The 24,389-nt window shown below is 38.9% G+C and overlaps 1 protein-coding gene and 1 long non-coding RNA gene across 2 annotated transcripts in view; one reads left to right on the top strand and one right to left on the bottom strand.

Moving 5' to 3' along the window:
- Positions 1-24,389, bottom strand: part of NR6A1 (nuclear receptor subfamily 6 group A member 1) — a 214,178-nt gene that overhangs the window by 102,191 nt on the left and 87,598 nt on the right. The window lies entirely within an intron of this gene.
- The window catches only part of LOC103670331, a 63,677-nt gene continuing 49,111 nt past the window's right edge, over positions 9,824-24,389 (top strand). The window contains exon 1 of the long non-coding RNA XR_570546.2: positions 9,824-11,074. This is a non-coding gene — a long non-coding RNA (uncharacterized LOC103670331). The remainder of the gene's footprint in view (positions 11,075-24,389) is intronic.

A 24,389-nucleotide genomic window follows, 5' to 3' on the forward strand; every position in this document is an offset into this window, starting at 1 on the left:
TTGGCTCAGATTGTGATCTCATGGGTGGTGGGACTGAGCCCCCCCTCAGGCTCTGTGCTCAGCAGGGAGTCTGCTTGGGGATTCTCCTCCTCTGCCCCTCCCTCCACTCTCTCTAAAATAGGTAAAGAAATCTTAAAACAAACAAACAAACAAACAAACAAACAAACAAACAAACAAGGACCTGGGTGGCTCCATCAGTTAAGCATCTGCCTTTGGTTCAGGTCATGATCCCAGGGTTCTGGGATCAAGCCCTGCATCAGACTCCCTGCACAGCAGAGAGTCTGTTTCTCCCTCTCCCTCTGCTGCTCTCCCTGCTTGTGCTTCCTCTCTCTCTCTCTGTCAAATGAATAAATAAAATCTTTAAAAAGAAAAAAAACCAAAACAGCAAATTATTTTGTGGGTACTGACAAAATGATTCTAAGTTCATATGGGGATGCAAAAGACCCAGGATAGCCAACACTACCAATACTGAAGGAGAAGAACAAAGTCAGAAGACTATCTGATTTCAAGAATTACTGCAAAGATCCAGTAATTAAGACAGTGTGATACTGGGAAAAGAACAGACAAATAGATCAGTGGAAAAGAAGAGAGAGCCCAGAAATAGACCAACATAAATACAGTCAACTGATCTATGACAAAAGTGAAGGCAATACAATGGAACAAAAATAGTCTTTTCAACAAATGGTGACAGAACAACTGAATATCCACATGTAGAAAAATGCATCTACACAAAGACCTTACACCTTTCACAAAAGTTAAGTCAAAATGAAGCACAGGCCTAAATGTCAAACGTAAAAACTATGAAACTCCTAGAAGATAACATAGGAGAAAACCTAGATGACCTTGGGTATGACAATGACCAAAAGCATGATCCATGAAAGAAATCACTGATAAGCTAGGCTTCATTAAAAATAAAAACTTCTGGTCTGCAAAAGACAATATCAAGAGAATGAGAAGACAATCCACAGACTAGAAGGAAATACTTGCACAAGACACATTTGATGAAAGACTGTTATCTAAGATATAAAAGAAACTCTTAAAACTCAACAATAAGAAAATGACCATCCAACTAAAAAATAGGCAAAAGACTTGAACGGATACCTCACCAAAGAAGATATTCAGATGGCAAGTAAGCAAAAGAAAAGATGCTCAACACTGTATGTCATTACAGAACTGCAAATTAAAACAATGAAATATCATTATACACCTATTATCCAAAACACCAAAATCCAAAATACTGACTATACCAAATGCCGATGAGGAGATGGAAGAAGAAATACTCCAGAATGCAAACTGGTATAGCCACTTTTTTTTTTTAAAAGACTTTATTTATTTATTTGAGAGAGAGAGAGAGAGAGCATGAGCAGGGGCAGGGGTGGGGACAGAGGGGGAGGGAGAAGTCAACTCCCTGCTGATTCTGGGATCATGACCTAAGCCGAAGGTATATGCTTAACTGACTGAGCCACCCAGGCGCCCCTGGTATAGCCACTTTTTGAAGACAGTTTGGCAGTTTCAAAAAAAAAAAAAAAACCCAAACATCTTCATACCGTACAATCCAGCAGTTATACTCCTTGGTATTAAATTAAATGAACTGAAAATTTACATCCACACAAAAACTTGCTCATAGATGCTTACAGCAGCTTTAGTCATAATTGCCAAAGCTTGGAAGTAATCAAGATGTCTTTTAGTAGGTGAATGGATAAACTGGTGTATCCAGACAATGGAATATTACTCATTGATAAAAATAAATAAGCTATCAAGCCATAAAAAGACATGGAAAAAACTTAAAATGCCTATCAGTAATTGAAAGAAGCCAATCAAAAAAGGTCACATACTTACTATATGATTCCAACTGTATGACATCTAGAAAAGGCAAAAAACTATGGGGGAGTCAGTAAAAATATCAGTAGTTGCCAGTTGTTAGGAGGGAGAGAGAAATGAACAGGCAGAACACAGAGCATTTTTAAGGCAGTGAAACAATTTTGTACAATACTGAAATGGTAATACATGTCATTATACATTTGTCAAAATCCACAGAATGCACAACACCAAGAGTGAACCCTAAAGTAAACTATGGATTTTGAGTGATAATGATGTGTCAGTACAGGTTCATCAGTTGGAACAACTGCACCACTCTGGTGCTTGATGTTGACAGTGGGGGAGGTTACTCATGCTGGGGACAGGGGGTATATGAGAACTCTCTGTACTTTACACTCAATTTTGAAATGAACTTAAAACTGCTCTAGGGGCGCCTGGGTGGCTCAGTCGTTAAGACTTCGGCTTAGGGCGTGATCCCCGATCCCTGGGATCGAGCCCCGCATCAGGCTCCTCCACTGGGAGCCTGCTTCTTCCTCTCCCACTCCCCCTGCTTGTGTTCCCTCTCTCGCTGGCTGTCTCTCTGTCAAATAAATAAATAAAATCTTAAAAAGAAAAAAAAAACCGCTCTAAAAAATAAAATGTATTAATTAAAATATGTACGAAAGAAAAAATACCAATTTTCTGTTTTCAAGTATTAATAGTTACTGCCTTTAGAAGCCTAAAGAAAAATGAGAGGTTATAATTTTTATACAGAAGAAAACTATATATTCAGAAATGTTTACATTAAAAAAGACTCCTTACCTTACATCGGAAACTGGGGATGTACTGTATGGTGACTAACATAATATAATAAAAAATCATTAAAAAAAAAAAAAGACTCCCTAAAAATTGCTTAATAAACCTCTGCCATCTAAATCAATGGGCACTTGTGATTTTATTTTTATTTTTTTAAAGATTTTATTTATTTATTTGACAGAGAGAGACATCGAGAGAGGGAACACAAGCAAGGGGAGTGTGAGAGGGAGAAACAGACTTCCTGCCGAGCAGGGGCCCAATGCGGGGCTCTATCCCAGGACCCTGGGATCATGACCGGAGCCGAAGGCGGACACTTAACGGCTGAGCCACCCAGGTGCCCCTGGGCACTTGTGATTTTAACTGGAATGGTGAACACGTAAACTTCTAGAAAGTGTGTTAATTTTGTTGTCACATATCTCCTGGACAAGAACTTTATATAAAAGGTTAATAGAGTTGCTTAGAGAGGCCTAGTAGAAGCCACCACAAATAGGAAATCAGACCAAAGTGGTCTCAATGGTCCTGTGTCAATCCATGTTGTTATAATCAGCTCCTTAAGATTCTGATGGCCTGAATTTTTTTAGAGGGGGGAGGGGTGGATGGAGAGGGAGAGAGGGAATCTTTTTTTTTTTAAAGATTTTATTTATTTATTTGACAGAGAGCAAGCACAAGTAAGGGGAACAGCAGGCAGAGGGAGGTGGAGAAGCAGGCTCCTCGCTGAGCGGGAAGCGGATGTGGGACTTGATCCCAGGACCCTGGGATCCTGACCCGAGCCAAAGGCAGACACTTAATGACTGAGCCACCCAGGTGCCCCGAGAGAGGGAATCTTAAGCAGGCTCCACGTCCAGGACAGAGCCCAAGGTGGGGCTCGATCTCATGTTCAATCTCACACCCCTGAGATCATGACCCGATCATGACCTGAGCTGAAATAAAAAGTTGGGACATTTAACTGACTGAGCCACTCAGGTGCCCCTTGGTGGCCTGAATTTTAAATGATGAAGTCACCATAACCCAACTCTGAAAAAGCCTGTCCTAAGGGATATAATCACTGCCAACATTTTCTGAACCCTGGCAATGCCCTTGAGAGTAAATGGAAGTGCTTTAGTGAAGACCGTAAACAGGTAATAATAAGAGAGGACTTTGGACGCCTGGGTGGCTCAGTTCGTTAAGCGTCTGCTTTCAGCTCAGGTCATGATCCCAGGACCCTGGGATTGAGCCCCACATTGGGCTTCCTGCTCAGTGGAGAGTCTGCTTCTCTCTTTCCCTCTGCCTGTTGCTCCCCCTGCTTGTGCTCTGTCAAATAAATAAATAAATAAAATCTTAAAAAAAAAAAGAGAGAAAGCGAGCAAGCTTTGGAGCCACAAAAACAAAACAACCCATAAAAAATCTGAGTTAGATTACCGGTTCTGTCTTCTGAATCCTAAAACAGTACTTAACTTCTCCACATCTCAGTTTCCTCATTTATATAAAAGAGGAAATGGGGGACACCTGGGTGGCTCAGTGGGTTAAGCATATGCCTTCGGCTCAGGTCATGATCTCGGGGTCCTGGGATCAAGCCCCGCATCGGGTTCCCTGCTGGGCAGGAAGTCTGTTTCTCCCTCTCACACTTCCCTTGCTTGTGTTCCCTCTCTTGATGTCTCTCTCTGTCAAATAAATAAATAAAATCTTTTTTTTTTTTTAAAAAAAGAGGAAATGGCAATACAAATTTAATAAGAATACTGTAAGAATTCAAAGTAACAGTTTCGCAAAGCACCTACCATAGGGTCTGGCCCATGGTGGTTCCTATCTCTTTCTTTCTTTTTTTTTTTTTTTAAAGATTTTATTTATTTATTCGACAGAGATAGAGACAGCCAGGGAGAGAGGGAACACAAGCAGGGGGAGTGGGAGAGGAAGAAGCAGGCTCATAGCAGAGGAGCCTGATGTGGGGCTCGATCCCATAACGCCGGGATCACGCCCTGAGCCGAAGGCAGACGCTTAACCGCTGTGCCACCCAGGCGCCCCTGTCTCTTTCTGTCTAATCTACATTGCCATCTTTACCCTTGATATGATGCATGGAAAGACAAGATGGAAGAGAAAAAAATAGGCCTTCAGATATATGTATCCAAAGAAATTATCCAAAATCCTTGGCTTTAATTATAAAATCAAATGATTAACATTATTGTGTCAGTCTCTTTTTCACAAAAAAATGAGCATATTCCTGCAGCCATAGGAGTAATGGTTTATGCTCTGTGCCTTAAATCCAATCCTGCCCACGTGATTTTACCCTTCTCCCTAACAGACTTAAGCATCTAACTATTTTTGCTTATCCAAGAAATAAAGGAGGCCCAGCAGCTTTGGAAAGCCAACCCAATTTAAGCCCTTAAAGGAAAAAAAACAAAAACAAAAAACTATGTCCAAGTCATGGCAGAAAAAGGAGAAAAATATAATCCAGCTAGTGAATAATGGAAACGAGCAGATTAAACACCCGTTTTTCACTGAAAAGCCCCTTCATGAAGACTAAAAACTAGCAAAGCAAACCCCACATTGTACAGGAGTAAGAAAGCAGCTGTATTTCCACACTCTTAGGTTTTCACAGGCTTCTGTCTTATGACATGACTCATTTCCAAGGCCTAGAAATGTCCCATCTACACAGTCTCATTAGTTTGGAGCTCTCATTTAGCTCTAAGGTGAAGGGTATGATTTTTAAAGTTAAGATATAGTACAGTTCCTGTACCAGCCTCAGCCACTACCTGATTGTGATTCTTAAGAATCATTTCTTCTCGGGGCGCCTGGGTAGTTCAGTCAGTTAAGCATCTGCCTTTGGTTCAGGTCATGATCCCAGGGTCCTGAGATAGAGCCCTAGGTCAGACTCCCTGCTCAGCAGGGAGTCTGCATCTCTCTCTTCCTCTCCCTGTGTGTGTGCTCTCTCTCTCTCTCAAATAATCTTAAAAAAAAAAAAAGAATGATCTGTTCTCTCAACATTTTTTTTCTGCAAAATAGGGAAAACAACATTCCACTCACAAAACTCTTGTGAGAATTAAAAACCCATGTCAGAAGTGCCCAGAGTACAGTGCATGGCTCATAGAAGACAAAAGGCATTAATTCTCCTTCCTTCTCCCTTTGATATAGCCTTGTGCTCCAGGGAGAAAGAAGGGCATGATTTTTCCTTTCCACAAAATTAACCAGTACCACAGTCAGGTTAGAGAGGACAGGGCTGAACTCAGACTCTAAGTATCTTTTCCGATATATGAGTCCTGACTCCAAGTCACACTGCAACACCTCACTTTTGAAGGCCACACTCTCACATTCAGGATACACCGCTATTATTTTAAGAACCACGATTAGCTCAGGGCTACGCTAAGTAATGAGATACAAATGCTTTGGGAATCTGTGGGTTCCCAGCATTACTAATGAGTACTATCAACTGCATTCTGTTTAAGATATGGACAGACAACTCCAAGTGGCCAACAGCTCTTTGAAAAATGCAGAGGCAACGATCAGAGGAAGACTATTTTTGCTCCTTCCTGTAGCCTCTGCTAGGTCATTTGTGGTTTATTGTTGTTGTTCAGTTTCATTAAAGGTTAGTACCACTAGGGAAGCTATATAATGTGGCAAAACAAATAAAGGCTTTGGAATCAAGCTTTGATTCAAGTCCTAGCTCTGCCGCTTCCTTGCTATGTGACACTGAACAAGTCATAACTTCTCAGAGCCTCCGTTTTCTCACCTATAGTATTTTTTAAAGTTCAGGTTGCCCCTTGAATGGGTTGTAAAACCAATTTAGTGGCTTGCAAATAACATTTCTTTTGAAGTAAAAATGACACGACATGTAATAAGGGTAATAAGGACAAGTACTATTCCATGAAACTATGGTTTCAGGTATATATATATTGATATGCAGGTATACACAAATATGTGTATAATGAATTGTAATATAAAATCTTTCTTACAGTGGATAATGGTCAAAAAACTGAAAGCCACTGGCCTTTATAAAATGAGACTATCAGGTAGGTGTGTATAATGTTATCTTCTGTTTTTTTCAGAGTATTTGAGAATTTGAAAAAATAATGTGGGCCAAGTATTAGCAATTAACCTTATCAGAATCAGAATATCTGAATACAACCTTATTTAAAAATACTGAGAAAGTTCCTTTTCACTGGTCAATTTCAGATTCCTTATTTTATTTTCTTCACAGCATGCTTTTCTGTTTTACTTCATTTTACTTTGTTAACTTATTTTCTGTTTTCTCACTAGAATATAAGTTCCGTAAGAATCTTTTCTGGGGGAGCCTGGGTGGCTCAGTCAGTTAAGTGTCTGCCTTTGGCTCAGGTCAGGATCCCAGGGTCCTGGGATCAAGCCCTGCATCAGGACTCCCTGCTTAGCAGGGACTCTGTGTCTCCCTCTGACCATCCCCCTCTGCTCGAGCTCTGTGTCTCGCTTTCTCTCTCTCAAATAAATAAAATCTTTAAAAAAAAAAAAAAAAAGAATCTTTTCTGTTTTGTTCTTTTTTTCTTTTTTTTTTAAAGATTTTATTTATTTATTTGACAGAGAGAGAGAGATAGCCAGCGAGAGAGGGAACACAGGCAGGGGGAGTGGGAGAGGAAGAAGCAGCCTCCCAGCAGAGGAACCTGATGTGGGGCTCGATCCCAGGACTCTGGGATCACACCCTGAGCCGAAGGCAGACGCTTTATGACTGAGCCACCCAGGCGCCCCTCTGTTTTGTTCTTGACCTCTGCTTAGCACCTAGATTTTACTCATTCACTTATATACATATACACATATATACACCATAAACATATGGTATATGTATACCTATACAATGTTTATGGGTGTGCATCTGCCAAATGAAAAATGAAGAACATCAATGCATTCATTCCAGTATATTCCATTTAACTTCACTTTCAAAATAATATGAGGAAGAATTTTCATACACAGGAATATCTGTGAACTGAGTTCAACAAGCAGTTGTTCAGCTAAAAATCTATAAAAGGTCCAAGTTATTAATGTGCCAAGCTTTCCTCTGAGTATCTACTCATGAACTGTATCTATCACAGGGCTATAGCTCCTTACGTCCAAGAATATTTGACTTGGAATCAATGCTTAGGCTAAAACCCACTGATCATCACCTATGAAGACTATGAAATTAGCCTCTAGCATAATGGATCTGGAGCTGAAAGAGACAAGGGTTCAAATCCCCATTATATCTTCTACATGCTGTGAGGCCTTAGCCAAGTTCCCTTATCTGTTAAATGAAGGTAATGGCACTTATACCATAGGGTTATTTTGAAAATTAGATAAGGTTACATACATAAAATACCCATCACAGTGTCTGATACATAATAAAACCCAGTAAAAATTATTATTATTCGTTCATTTCTCTTTTTTCCAATTAATATTAATGTCTACTTTGTTATAGGTCCTGAGTCTACACAGGGGCGCAGGCACAATTCAAGAGAAACTGGCTATAGTCCCTGACCATGAAGAGCTGAAAGTGTAATAGGAAAGATAAACCCATAAACAAAAAGTATAAAAGAATTACTAGGAGTGCAGTATCTATTATCTCAGCCAGGAAGGCTGAAACAAATCTGCCCTTCTCTAGCCTGATATTAGGGCCTGGTTAGTCTCTAGAATTGAGGGGTATATCAAAACGCTTCTAATTTATAAAATGGAATCGCTTCTGAGATGGGTCAGAGCAGCTCTGAAAGAAGCCCTAGTAAGACTGTAAGAGGAATGGTCAAGAATGATTGTCTCAGGGGTGCCTGGGTGGCTCAGTTGTTAAGCATCTGCCTTCGGCTCAGGGCATGATCCCAGAGTCCTGGGATTGAGCCCCGTGTCGGGCTCCCTGCTCCGCTGGGAGCCTGCTTCTTCTTCTCCCACTTCCCCTGCTTGTGTTCCCTCTCTTGCTGGCTGTCTCTCTCTCTGTCAAATGAATAAATAAAATCTTAAAAAAAAAAAAAAAGAATGTCTTAACAGCCAAAAGGTAGAAGCAACTAGTATTCATTGAGAGATGAAAGGATAAATAAAATGTGGTATATATACAATGGAATATCATTCAGCCTTTAAAAAGGAAGGAAATTCTAACACATGCTATAACATGTATGAGCACAGGGGACATTATGCAAAGTGAAGTAAGGCAGTCATAGGGGCGCCTGGGTGGCGCAGTCGTTAAGCGTCTGCCTTCGGCTCAGGGCGTGATCCCGGCGTTACGGGATCGAGCCCCACATCAGGCTCCTCCGCTATGAGCCTGCTTCTTCCTCTCCCACTCCCCCTGCTTGTGTTCCCTCTCTCGCTGGCTTTCTCTATCTCTGTCAAATAAATAAATAAAATCTTTAAAAAAAAAAAAAAAAAAGTAAGGCAGTCATAAAAAGACAAGCATGTATGATTCTGCTTATATGAGATATTTTGAGTAGTCAAATTCATAGAGACAGAAAGTAGAAATGTGGTTGCCAGGAGCTGGGGGGAGGGAAGAATAGGAAGTTAGTGTTATATACAGAGTTTCAATTAGGGAAAAAGATGAAAAGTTCTGATAACGGATGGTAGTGATGACTGCACAACAATGTGAATGTACTTAATACTACAGAACTGTAAAGTTAAAAATGGTTAAAATGGTAAATGTTATGTATATTTTACCACAATTTAAAAAAGAATAATTGTCCTACAACTTAACAGAAAGAGAGACAGCATGCATCCCCTGTTCTCTGACTTTGGTCATTCTTGTATCTGGTAGCATATCAAGACAGCCTTTCCCAGGTTAAGACATGAGAAGAATTTCGGGGCAGTCCTCAAACATAGGACCCTGTTATAATGTAGTCAACACCTAAGAAACCACAAGTGCACAAACATCCAAACCCAGAATTTACAGCAAAATAGACGATTGCTATACAGTGACTACAGTTTTATTTCTACAAGTGTAAGAAACGAAAAATAAATCGAAGTATTGTATATCTAAAAGCCAGGTAAGGATTATATAAACTAATTCCTAAAGAGATAAGTCCCCAGAAAAAAAATGACTGGCCCATGTGGAGTGGATTTCATATATCAGTACCAAGGTCTCATAACACAACTTTACTGCCTGAAATTAAAAAAAAAAAAAAATCAGAGGCGCCTGGGTGGCTCAGTCGTTGGGCGTCTGCCTTCGGCTCAGGGCATGATCCCGGCGTTATGGGATCGAGCCCCACGTCAGGCTCTTCCGCTGGGAGCCTGCTTCTTCCTCTCCCACTTCCCCTGCTTGTGTTCCCTCTCTCTCTGGCTGTCTCTCTCTCAAATAAATGGATGAAATCTTTAAAAAAAAAAAAATCATGCTAATTTGCATGAAACAAAGCAACTTTTATATACTAAACAAAAATGTCACAACTGACGGTACTATACAATGACCTGGATTCCTAGTGGCCCAGAAAGATGGGAAATAAATCCCAAGGACCCTACTTCAGACAGACTGGAGAGGGTAGACTCTGGCTGTCTTGCATGATTAAAGGCTATGTCACAGCTCAGTGGGGTCTACACTTTGGAAGCTTCCCCCCAGCAGTGCGCTATGTGACTAAGGACTGGGATAAGAGTGACAGCTTCACAAAGGAGATAATAAGAGATAAAGCTTCTTCCTAGTATGTTCAAAGACTCCAGAATCCAAAACTTCTCTGCTACCCATCCATCTAATTTTCATTAAGAGCAATTTATATCATCTGGGAAGTCAAACGCACTTCTATTTTTACCTTATCAAACCCTAAAATAAAGGCCAGGGTGTAGTGTGGACATAAGCCTTGGTTAGGATCACAGCAATCCTCACATCAAATAATTGGTTTAAGTTTGGGCCAAGTTCATCAACAATAAGATGACAAGGTTCAGGCAAAGCCGGCTGCCTTCTTGCATTTCAGAAAGACTAGCATTGTTCCTGACACTAGTACATAGGTGTAAGCAACCTCTGGGTGGGTAATGCCACCAAACAAAAGCAACACCTTCAAAGTCTCTCTCAGTGACCAGAGGCAGCCAGACACTCAAACTGCCAGTCCTGAATTACGGCCTCTGAATGGTGAGGGCTTCACATTTCACTGATCAGGGCACAGCCCAATCAGAAGACAAACCCCTGCACTGCCAGGGACCAGCAAATCCGCTTTCTTCCAGAGTGCACATGACTGAATGTGCTTCTGTCCATCATCTGGGTCATATATAGTTCAATGCGAGCTGAGCAGACAGGGCTGCAAGGAAATCTGGCGCGGTTCAATACCTCGTCTAGCCTGGGTTCCAGCATCTAATTTTTTTTTACTGACAAATTCATTTCTCTACCGGGACAGGATGCTGTGCTGGCTGGAAGTTCCATTTCTACAGCAAGAATCCTATCTGGAAACACAGAAGTTGTCCTCTAGCCACAGCAGCTCGAACTTTTTTGATTGTTGTTGCTGCTTTCTCCCATCACCCCCACCCCCTTTTGACAAAGATCCAACTGTAAAAAGTCTTACGTAACAGTTCAGGACTACTTCGGTTCTTTTACTGGGTAAGCACTTTCAATTTTTTTTTTTTAAACTAAAAACCATTTTAACATTGAATCTGTTGAGAAGCTTAACTAAAATCTTTTAAGTAATTTGTGTAGTGAAATACTGTCAGTGGATTTTTTTAGTCTCATTTCTGCACGTGCTCCTTTGTTCTCAGAACAGAAGCTTTTTATACACACCCCATAACGCAGCTGGAGAGAGTTATGAAGTCAGTTATTATAAGGAACACAAAGGTTGTTTTGCATTCTTTGCCTTTAGATAATTAATTTTGTATTTGTTTTCTTAAAACAGAGTAGTTAAAAAAGGGAGAAATTCACAAAAGAATAAACTGTTGGAGAAAAAAGTTTGAAGTTTTTACCACCTTTTCTATCTGTAGTTTTGTGTGGCCAAACACTTGTGCTGCCTGGGGCGGTGGGGGTAGTGGCAAGCGTAGACAGAGAGGAACTAAGCCAGACATGGACAAAGGCATGAGCCAAAACCAGACAGTCCTGGCCGTTCGATAGGCCAGCAGTGGGTGAGACAGGTCAGCCAGCTGCAGGGGCGGGAGGGGGGGAGGAAAGGGGCATGGATGTGTGAGGTGCTCATGCGTGCGATCGTGACTAGATTCTGAAACTGCCAGCCATTTTCCCAGCTATGCTTTGTGCAATCTAAAGGAATGCATCTCCTCCGAAGGAGTCTTGCCAGAGCCCAGTGATAGAGAGGAGTGTGATAAATACCACAACATATGGAATCAGAAAATACTGGGATCTGGGGTGGGCAAGAGGGAATGCAGAGGGTGTGGAAATTTTTTAGTGATCTGGAATGTGTTGAGTGACAGGAAGTGCCCCAAGCTCCCCCCCCCCAACTCTTCTCAGTCGCGCCTGCTTTTGTCTAACTCTTGTAATCTACACACTACTGCTTACAAAGCTGTCTGAGTTTAAGACAAAAAGAAACATAAAAGGCTCTTCGCTCCATAGTACCTGTGATATGGAAGGAGTGTAAAAAAGCATGGCCCTTCTAGCCTATGGACATTTCTTCAGGTATATAAGACAAAGATAAAATAATAATTTCCCAAGGATAAATGAGAATTATGACTTAGAGTCTGGCTTCCAAATCTGATTTTAAAAAATCCTGATTCCGCTATACTTACAAATGCTTAAGTTGGTTCCTAATTTGAATAAGGCTTGTTTGTTTGGTTAATATACTGCATTTGAAGTTGTTTCTATTTTCTTTGTATAAATTTGGACTTCGGGGGGGAAATGCAAATAAGTAGAATGCACTAAAAAAAAAAAAAAAGGATTTTTCCCTTCATTGGTTAAAAAGCATTTTCAAGGGTTGGTTTCTTGGAAAAAGCAGCTCTTTCTTTCTCATTTTTATATGTATACTATAAAGAGAACTTTATGCCATAATAAATGTAAGGTAGAAAACTTTTGACAGAAAATAATACAGTGTTGTAGGTGAAAAACAAGTTAGCATTTTCTCAGACTTCCATATTATCAACAGAAACACTAAAACTTGGTAGAAAAGTAGCCAAATAATTGAATGGTTAACCCTACTTCTGGAGGATAAAATGGAAAATTAAGTGTGAATAAAATGATACTTGGGAATGTTTCTACCTCCTACCACAAAGGATGTTAGTGGTCAGCCTAGGAGTTAATCTTTCCTAGTGTGGCTCTGAGCCTTCATGCCGAGCAGACATTATTCACATGACGATTCGAAAAGTCCATTCATATATCTCACTACCTGGATTTGAATAGAAACCAGACAGCAATTCTTTAGTTCCAGCCACCATTCGCCCCACTGGACAATAGCGATTTGTTAGCACAGAGTCACAGGCTGTGGGACACAAAGCTTGGAGCTGCAGAAAGATGGGGGATTCAGAGAACAGGAAATTACAGGCCCGATGCACTCCTGGCAGTTCTGAGAATACAAAAAAAAAAAAAAAGGCAACACAGCGATGCCATGTTTAAGAGCTACTTCTAGCTTTTTTAACCACCTCCAATGTCATAAAAGCTCTATTGTTGGAGTACATAAAGTCACGAGTCCCATGTGCTCTCTTTTCTCACTATAGGGAACTTCATTCAATGCCCTGGCACAGTCAGAAAAATCAAAAGCATCCAGAGTTGATTAGTTGCAAGTTTTGACAGAAAGGAGAAGAATATTTTATAAATAAATTGTCAGAGAAAAAATATGCTTAGTAACACAAGTGACACAGAGTAAAACTAGTATCTTTCACAAATTATTTCATAAGACCAATCAAAATGAAACCAAATGTATCAAGATTCCAGGGAAACAAATTTTTCTTCAAAATATCATATAAAATCTATTATTTAATTCAATCAAAAGTTTCTTCAGAAGATACATATCAATTTAAAAACTAATCTTATACAGAACATTTCTGAGTTCTGAGTTGTATTTTCCAAAAACAAAGAACTAAAATTAAAGCCCTAAGGATTTATTTTGGCATATTAGAAAGGAAAACTACATTTTCTTTTGTTGGCTATCAAATTACTGTAGTTCTATGGCTAGATTTAGAAATTGCCTCTACCTCCCTCTCTTTAGACCTAAAAAATAAAATTAATGGACATTCTAGGTGAGGGGAGAGACATAATTCTCCAATCTCAATCAATGAGCACAGGCTCCCATCCAGGCCTTCATGCTGCAACCTGAGCACCAACAGGCCAGAATGGTGTCCATTTCAACAGGAGGAGACCCTACACAAGGAAGTTATAAATGGTTTTGTTCTTCAGCCTTTATTCTCTGATCCATTAGCAGACACAAATCCTAAATGATATCATACCTGAAATATTCATCAAATGAGATCATGAATTATCAAAAAGTGCTTTGGAAATACAAACTGTTCTACTCTGGTCCCATGGCCTTAAAACGAATGCCTGCTAAAGTTAATGCTGTTGGAAAACAAATCAGCAACTTTTAAACTACCAATTACTGGATCTCTTCAAATTCTATCATTACCCACCAAACACAAGCATTAGTTACGACCTCAAGCTGTGCTACTGTCCAATACAGTAGCCACAAGCTAAATGGGCTATTTTTATTTGAATTTAATCAAAATTAAATAAAACAAAAAATTCATTTCTTCAGTCATGCTAGCCACATTTCAAACACTCAATAATCCCACGTAATGAGCTGCTATCATATTGGACAGCACAGATATAGGATATTTCTATTAGAAAGTACTACTGGGGGCACCTGGAAGGTTCAGTCAGTTAAGCGTCTGCATCGGCTCAAGACATGATCCCAGGGTCCTGGGATTGAGCCCTGCATCGGGCTCCCTGCTTAGTAGGGAGTCTGCTTCTGCCTCTGCCCCTCCCTTCCACTCATGCTCTCTCTCTCTCTTAAATAAATAAAATCTTAAAAAAAAAAAAAGTACTACTAGACAGCAATAATCTAGACTATGCTCAATCCAGAACACCTACCTTCAACTACACATTCAGCTGGACATGAAAGAAATTCACCTCTAAGTAAAAAATATAATAAAAATATAATGACAAGTATGACAAGGCAGCTAGCACCATGATACTTGAGATAGGTGTAAAAAAGCATTTTGAGGGGTGCCTGGGTGGCTCAGTCGTTAAGCGTCTGCCTTCGGCTCAGGGCGTGATCCTGGCGTTCTGGGATCGAGCCCCATATCAGGCTCCTCCGCTGGGAGCCTGCTTCTTCCTCTCCCACTCCCCCTGCTTGTGTTCCCTCTCTCTCTGGCTGTCTCTATCTCTGTCAAATAAAAAAATAAAATCTTAAAAAAAAAAAAAAAGCATTTTGATACCAAAGGTTTTTTTTCTTGGTCCATAATAAAGAGGTTATGAAGAATATTAAGGCAGTAGTGGCAGACACGTAAGAGTGGCCAGAGTAATTAAAATGTTCCAGAATGGTACTTAGTATCAAAAAGTTCTTCCTAGGGGCACCTGAGTGGCTCAGTCAGTTAAGGGTCTAACCCTTTATATCAACTTAGGTCTTGATCTCAGGATAGTAATTTCAAGGCCCTCACTGGGCAGTGTGGAGCCCATTAAAAAAAAAAATTAAAATTAAGAAAAAAGAAAGTTCTTCCTAAACATATGAAGCAAGTAATTCTATGGTCTCCTTCACATTACTGTCATGGACAATATGGAACAGCAAAGAACAAGGGGCTTGAAATCAGTCAGACCTGGGTTTGATTATGAGTACCTACCCTACTAGCTAGTGAATATTAGGCAAATTAATCCACCTCTCTGAGATTTAGTATCCTTATCTACAAAATGGAGAAATAGCTAACCTGCATGAGGTAGGGAAGGACTCAGGATAAAGTATATAAAGCATCCAGAGTAAGGTGCCAGGCATGTAGTGGGAATTTTAAAAGGGGTAGCTATTATTTATTAGCATATTTTCCCCCCTAAATCTTTACAATGTGACTACTTACAGATAGACAAATACTATTCAACACACAAAGCAAGCTGTCATAATTAGGTATCCTAAAATACTAACACTGGCCATTCAGTAAATCAACTGGAATAAAATGGAAATATTTGTATGCCAGATAGCTTTCCCCTGCCAATATGTGACCACACTGCTCCATACAGCCTGGCTTTTTTACCAGAATAATCTCATGTCATACTTGACTCAAATAACCAGCAAGGTCCCTGTGTGTTCAGAGTCTTATATTTATGGGTCTAGACTTAGGTTTTTATATAGAAGGACAGTGTTCTATAACTAAAAAGTAAACTCTAGCAAGAGATGCATACATTGTTGGGTGAATTTAAAAAAATGGCTTCCCAATAGAGAACCTGATGCCTGTTCACCAAAATAGAAAAGGTTATTTTTATTTTTTTTTAAGATTTTATTTATTTATTTGTTAGAAAGAGAGAAAGAGAGAGACCACAAGCAGGGGGAGCGGCAGGCAGAGGGAGAAGCAGGCAGAGAGAGGAGGAGAAGCAGACTCCCCGCAAAACAAGGAGCTTGATGCAGGACTCCATCCCATGACCCTGGGATCATGACCTAAGCCAAAGGCAGATGCTTAACTGACCAAGCCACCCAGGCATCCCAGAAAGCATTATTTTAGAAATCCAATGATAAGAAGCCTCATTCGCCCTTGCTGAGATGCCTGAAGCACAGAGGAAAACTGTAGACAGAAATCTTTTTTCCAAGTATTGGACTGAGGCTTTTTTTTCAAGGAACATTTAAGTAACTCAGATTATAATAATAGTAATAATGAACTGGTAAAACACCCAATGCCTTATTGCCTTTAATTATTGTGAACTTGGTATCTGGTCAAGACCAGATGCAATGAGTGGTGCCTCCCCAAGGCTTGAGTGGATAAAAAAAGAAAAAATCCAAGTGATTCCTTCATGATCATGTCTTAACTTCCAAATCTGCCATTAAATAAACTGGACATGATAAACATGGATATGAGGTTCTTAAATTCTGATGTCATTCTCAACCCATCCTATGCCTGCTAGGTCCAAGAATCATGGGTCTTAGTGTCAAGTGAACATGGGTTAGAATCCTGGCTCTGCTACTTTTTTATTATGCGATCCTGAATAAGTCAATTCCTCTCTTTGTCTCAGACTCTTCATGCATAAGATATGAATATTAAAGCCTTCCTTCCAGTCATTTTAAAGGTCATACACATAAAGGATCATACACATAAAACATCTTGAACATCCTGGCACATGGAAACCACTCATGGAAATGTCAATTCTATAAAAACACAGTAAGGTCTTAAGGTCCAGTTCATTGTCTGACTCTTCCCAAACATGAATGGAAAGAGAAGGGTTCCAGGCTGATTTATAGCACAGACAATTCTCTGTTTAAATTTTAATTAAAACAAACATGAAAATAAAAGCTGTCAACACTGCACAAAGAGTTTCAAGTCTTAAAACATAAATATTAGGGGTACCTCGGTGGTGCAGTCAGTTAGGCATCCAACTCTTGGTTTCAGCTCAGGTCATGATCTCAGGGTCATGAGATCAAGCCCGGCCTTGGCCCTGAGCTCAGTGCAGAGTCTGCTTAAGACTCTCTCTCCCTCTACCTCTGCCATTCCCTGCTCCTGCACTCTCTTTAAAATAAATAAATAAATAGGGACACCTGGGTGGCTCAGTCAGTTAAGTGTCTGCCTTCAGCTCAGGTCATGATCCCAGGGTCCTGGGATCAAGTCCCATATCAGGCTCCTTGCTCAGCAGGGAACCTGCTTCTCCCTCTGCCTGCCACTCCCCAGTGCTTGTGCTCGCTCTCTTTCTCTCTCTGACAAATAAATAAGACCTTTAAAATAAATAAATCTTTTAAAATAGAAACAAATATTAAATAAGTTGATTGAATAAATACAGGATAATTATCTGAAAAGTGAGGTAGAACCTCAGATTTTAATATTATAAAATATAATTAATACTGATATTAATTTAATGCTGTTGAATATATAAAAATCATTTCCTTAAATTAAGAAATAATATTTCTTTTTGGAATAAGATTTCTACTCATTCTTCTTGGTGATTAAAACAAAAATATGAAAGTTCTAAAATACTGCCCCAATCAAGAAAACAGCCTCCTGCAGGTAATGGAAAGAAAATTCATTACTTTTAAAATCAAAGCCATGGAAGGAATTCCCGGGTAAGTGTTTTCCTACTCTATCTGTAGATTCATTTTAAAGTTGAAAATAATCCAGCAGAACTAGAAATAGTAGGTGTTTCTTAATCCCAAATAACTGAAAAATACTGGACATGCCACATAACCTTTCAGACTAGAGAAAGTAGATTTTCAAAAAAAAAAAAAAAGATGAAGAAGAAGAACTATAAGGGAGATAGTGTGGTGTAGTCAGACGTCTGAAAAGATAGATTTGTCTCCAAGAAAAGGACTGGATTAGATAGAGGACATCAAATCCTAGCTCAGCCACTATCTAGCTAGGTGACTTTTAACAAGTCATTTCTGAGTCCTTGTTACCAGCAGTGGTCCAAAAAAAAAACCATTCATATTAGAGACTAAAGAGTTATAGCACTTAGAGGTGAGAAATTTGGACTGGCCAGAGTGTATTCAAATTCAGTCTCTGCAAAGCCTAGTTACCATAAAAGATTTTACAGGACTGCTTAATTGGATAGATTAAATAAACAAGAAAGATAGTTACATAAAGATAGATAAGATAGATCAGATCGCAAGATTTCCATGGATGCCATTAGCATACATAAAGAAATCACAAAAGGTAACCAAAGGAAAGGTTCCTCAGCAGGCAGGTGTTTCTGAGTTCTTACTAAATGCTGATCAAGCACAGCCTTCTTTTTCTAGTCATTTATCCAACAAATATTAAGTTCCCAATATGTATTATACACACTGCTAGACCCAGGTTGAGTAATGAACAAAACAGATATATTAGCTCCCCTCATGAAGCTGACAAGCTATAAACTAGGATAACCATGGCCAGAAGCCGTATCATTTTAAAAATGGTAGGGATCTGAGAAACTCTGAGAATGAGCCCCGTGATTTGAGGGAAGTGCCTGGCCATCTGTTGAAGCTGAACTAACACAGTCCATAAGAATATGGAAGAATACACTCTCAGCTGTGTTTGATTCAAGCAAAGAGATATACTAAACTACAAGATCTTAATGGCTTTTAAACCAGTAAGGAAATGAAATACCCTCAAACACATACACTGGTTTCAAATGACCATTACTCAAATCTGTGGTAAACCACTATCTCATGCAAAAACTCAGTCTCCTTTTGATGGATGATTAAGAACAAGATAATTTCTGCAGGGGAGACAGTAAAGGGGTCGAGGCATGGAATGACAGTCCAAGAATCATGATACATTGGAGCATTAAATGTGATACATATTGCCTTCACCCCCTTCCCTAATATTATGTTTGTAGCACTCAGCATCCCTTTAACAGCACATGCTATGACCATCATGATTACACAGCTAGTGTACTCAGAGTACTCAACCCATGACTCAGCTAGTTCTTAGCAACCAAGAATATTTGAGACATGCACGATAAATACGAAGAGAAGGAAAGGCTGGAGTCACAACTAGGCTTCTGTAATGATTCATCTTAAAAACTAGAACCACGTATGCTTACAAGATGTCTAAATATTAACCTTTCTTTCAATTGGAATTTAGTCTTCACTGTCATAGAACTATAAAAAGAAGTTGCTGTTACCAATGAAATAAAGTATATACAGGTACCACAATGGCACAATGTTATTTCGACAAAACCCAAGGTTCCCAATGTTCCAATCAAGAAATTCCCAATCTAGTTTCTTGACATTTACAGAACGTGAGGTTCCACCTACATTTTTTCACTGGTAAAGATTAAATATCATGTATCTTTTGCTTTTTCTTTGTTCACTGGATATCAAAGTCAAATGAAAAAGAGATGTAGCATATGTACTCAGAAGAAATTAGACAATTACATCAAAAAAGAGGATCCCAACCTGCTCATTTGTTATTAAGACCTAAATTTTGGTGTAAGTACCTCCATTTGGCTAATAGCATTATATTTTGTCAGCCTCACTTCTCTATATAATTCTGTATTACTAGAACAGAACAATTTCTTTTGCTTGGCCACTTAGAAGCTTCTAGGTGTATAGCTCATTCATTCGAAGGATGTATGTGGAGTGCTTAGTATATGACAACTCCTGTTCTAGGAACTAGATGTACAATAGGAAACAAGACAAAGGCCCCGTACTTGGGCACTGTAGTCACAAAGACATGGATCCAGTCTCAGCTTGAGCGCACTCTGACTGTGTGACCCTAGACAAATCTGTCTCTCTGAACCACAGGTGCCTCCTCTACAGGGAAAAAAGATAAAGTAATACAACTTCACAGAGCTGTTGTGAAAATTATATAATCTTTGTCAGTGTCTGATATAGTGCCTAGAACACCACAGATGCTTGACAAATGGTAGTTATAGTTTTACAAATATGTTACTATTATCCATCCTACTTTCATATTCATCTATATAAGAATAACTCCAATTTTTTAAAATAACAGGTTTCAAAGGCTTAAGTGTATCTAAAATATTTGTTTCAGGCGTTAACAGCTAAGCAGAATAAGCCATTTATATATGAAATGCTACTTCTGGTTATTATAGCAAGAATATAAAAGAAAAATACTTTGAAGCTGGCATATCAATAGTGAAATGGAGGGTCACACTCACACAGATTTCAAAGGGTAGGACACTCTATCACTAGCAGTATTACTACTTCAGCCAATTTAATCAGAAATTGTACCGAAGAAACATGTAAAAGATTTGGAATCTCAATCTACCACAGCCATCAAAAAAGGCAAAGGAAGCATGTCTTTCCTCTAAAGATTATTACAAAAGTCTCATAAAGAAAATTCTCTGAAGGCAAATTCCTAGCTGATTGCAGTGATATACCTTATAAAATAACTTATTTTTCATCTCATCTTACTGCAAATAGACTGGGAAGCACAAAAACTAGGAACACAAAAAAAGTTATTCACACTCCAAAAAGTTATTCGTAATCTATCTAAAGATAACCGTTGTCAACATTTAGTAAATTCCCTCTAGTCTTATTTTGTAGTTATTTAACATATTAGTTTTTTTTTTAATCCTGGCAGTTTTTCCATCATTATACATGTAATACATGATTTGTAGAAAATCTACATAATAAAGAAAAAATAAAGAAAACTTGCCATCCACAATTCCACTCACAGAAAAAATCTTCTAATATCTTGATGTAGTTCATACACAGTGGAATCAATTCTCTATAGTTTTACATTCTAATTTGTTCACGTGTAAGTATTTTCAAAAAGTCATTAAAATGGGGACACCCAGTGGCTCAGTCGGTGAAGCATCTGCAATTCAGCTCAGGTCATGATACCAGGGTCCTGGAATCGAGCCCTGCACTGGGCTCCTTGCCCAGCAGGGGAGTCTGCTTCTCCCTCCCCCTCTGCCCCTGCTCATGTGCACTCTTCCTCTCTCTGTCTCTCATTCACTCTCTCTCTTAAATAAAATCTTTAAAAAAATAAAAATGAAGAAACGTATGCATCCAATAAACTTTTTTTAAAAAGTCATTAAAATGACTTTTTATTTTACTTTATTTTTTTGAAGAGTTTATTTATTTGAGAGACAGAGAAAGAGCGAGAGAGGGCATGGCAGGGGCAGGGCAGAGGGAGAAGCTGGCTCCCCACTAAGCAGGGAGCCGAACGTGGGCTCAATTCCAGGACCCTGAGCTCATGACAGATGCTTGACTGACTGAGCCACGAAGGTGCCCCTAAAATGACTTTTTAGATATCCAGGTAGTTTCCACTTATTCTCTATTATAAATAATACTGTAGTGGATATATTTATACAAAAATCGCTATCCACATTCCTGATCTTTTTTTTTTTTTTTTTTTTTTTACAGTCTTTGTTTTTTTTTTTTTTTTTTTTTTTTTTTTTTGGTCTGACAAATCTATATTCCTGCCAAAAGGGACTGATAGCACTGTCTCACCATAAGCTCACAAACACTGAGAATGTGCTATACATAATTAGCTGCCACCCAAATACAATAAAGTTTGTTTGTTCAATAATGAAAAGTGAAGAGATTTTGTTTTTTAAGATTTATTATTTTTTTAGAGAGTGCGCACATGTGGTGGGAGGGGCACAAGGAGAAAGAGAGGGGGGAAGAGAGAATCTCCAGCAGACTCCCCACTGAGCAGGAAGCCCGACACAGGGCTTGATCTCAAGACCCTGAGATCATGGGCCGAGCTGAAGTCAGACACTTAACCAACTAAATTACCCACATGCCACAGGAGAAGAAAGTTCTAAAGGAAAATTCAAATAGGGGAAGAAAGTAGAAGAATCTCCATAGTAAAATAAAACACATCCCTAAACATGCTGAGCAGTTGACATAAATCTTGAAAACCTTCCAACAGGACACAGGGAAGTTTCACATCAGGTTCCAAAAGTCTCAGAAATAAAAACAAATCAATTCAAAACAAAACAAAAATAATCTCGTGGATGTGTTTCACTACTTGAATACCACGAATCAAGAATCAGTTCTACCTTTGGGATAAAAATGAAATGGAAAAATTAAGATGTACGAAAACCATTGTTTTCACACTGAAATTATTTTCAAATTTTAGGAGCAAAGATATAAATGTGGATATATATTTTTGATTTCCCAAATGTAACAGAAAATTCTATAAATTCTTACCAAGACAAGACAACCAAGAATATAATTTATTCAAAAAATCTTTATGGAACGACAACTTTGTTTCAGATACTTTAATGGATGTATAAGAGATCCAAAGTTGTTAACAGGAGTTCTTTCCTCAAAAAAGCTTGCCTCTAGAATCCTTCACAATCTGGCCCTCTAACATCATGTAGTATATGCCCTGTCTGAGTGTTGAAATATCACATATCTCAGGCCATGTCTGGAAAAGGAAAACCTTTCAGGACACTGTACTGAGTGATCAACTTAAAAATCAAAATTCCTTGAGAGGGAAAACAACAACCACCACCACCAAAGTCATATAATCCAAATGAATAAATTCTACTCACATGGCTTCACACCAGCACACAGTAATGTTTACCCAAGTTCCTACGGTCAAGAGGAATTCAAATATTGACAGGAAGAAAAATACCTTCTACTTTCCACAAAATAACTAATAAAACTACTATCATTTTTCATTTCTTTGTAATTTCCCCTGTAAATCCTGCTTAATTTGAGTATTACAAGAGAGATTTCTCCTTAACAGAAAATAATGCCCCCAGTTCCTGCGGATATTAGTATCACACAGGATAGAAACTGTCATAGTAACTTCATGCTCCAGAAATAAAAGCTGATCAACTCAATGTGAAAGGTCAGACTTCTGAGAAAACTCTGCAACTGCTAAAAGACTTTAATACTTGCATATACCTAAAATGTTTCAGAAATACGCCCTCTCCCAAATAATAGCAAGTAACATTTATCAAGGGCCTACCACGTGTGAGACCCTATGCAATACTTTTCTCAACATGTCATTTCATAATCAAAACCACCTAAAAAGCCCAATACTGTTATTAGCCTCTATTTTATTGATGAAGATATTCAACTTGGAAAGAAATTATTTGTCCATTGTCAAAAGTGCTAGGAAACAACAGAGTCCACATTTGAACGCAGATGACTGGCTCTTAGGAACCTGCTCATTTCACTATAGCAGTTTGATTTTCTATGGTTTGGTGGGACTTTCCTTCCTTTAAATTTTTTCTTGTCAGAAACCAGAAAAAAATTTTTCTGCTCCGGACTTTGAAAAGAACTAGTTTTCCAAAATCACAAGAACATAGGGCAGTACAATGCAATTTCACATGCAATGAAAACAGATTTCTGGGATGTTAGCAAGTATATACAGTCTAAATTATGCATGGAACTTCTAAAAATAGCCAGATATCATTTATTTATTAGACTTCATGTCTCCAGAAAAAGTAGAAAAACTCTATGATTTCTTTAAAAAATTCAGTGAAGTATAAACAATTTAGTCTAATTTGGAGAAACATAGTATTTGCTAAAAGAGACTAGTCTCCACTGCGCAAATGCTCTGTGCCAACATTTTATTTTATTTTATTTATTTTTTTAAAGATTTTATTTATTTATTTGACAGAGATAGAGACAGCTAGCGAGAGAGGGAACACAAGCAGGGGGAGTGGGAGAGGAAGAAGCAGGCTCATAGCGGAGGAGCCTGATGTGGGGCTCGATCCCATAACACCGGGATCACGCCCTGAGCCGAAGGCAGACGCTTAACCGCTGTGCCACCCAGGCGCCCCTGTGCCAACATTTTAATGCTCTTTGTAAGAATTTATAATATCTTAAAAGAATGCATCTCTAGATTATCTATCATATGTGAATGTGAAAGCCCTTTGTAAATGGTAAAGCCAAATTATCATTAATATTATATTAAAGCATTCATTCTGCTTTAAAACAGTTCCTTGGGTCACCCGGGTGGCACAGTTGGTTAACCGTCTGCCTTCGAGCTCAGGTCCTGAGGTCCTGGGATGGAGCCCAGAGGCCAGGTCCCTGCTCAGCGGGGAACCTGCTTCTCCCTCTCCCTCTGCCACTTCCCCTCCTTGTGCTCATTCTCTCTCAATCTCTCAAATAAATAAATAAAACAGTTCCTAAAATTTGTGGTTGCCTTTTGATAACAGATGACTAGAATATACCAGATAAGACCCTTAATTTTGGGCAGACAGCAAAACGCAGAGGAAAAAAAGCACAGACAGTAAGATAACAAGGGTTTAATCAAAGCTTCATTACTAAATTTCTAACTAAAATTCTCTCAGCCTCAGGTGCCTTAGTTGTAAAAAGGGAAAACAGTAAGTTCCTCATACAGCTAAATGAAAGTTTTAAATGACAAAATCCCTAGCGCCCAACACA

Source organism: Ursus maritimus, unplaced genomic scaffold, assembly GCF_017311325.1.
Source record: "Ursus maritimus isolate PB19 unplaced genomic scaffold, ASM1731132v1 scaffold_17, whole genome shotgun sequence".
NCBI classification, from domain to species: domain Eukaryota; kingdom Metazoa; phylum Chordata; class Mammalia; order Carnivora; family Ursidae; genus Ursus; species Ursus maritimus.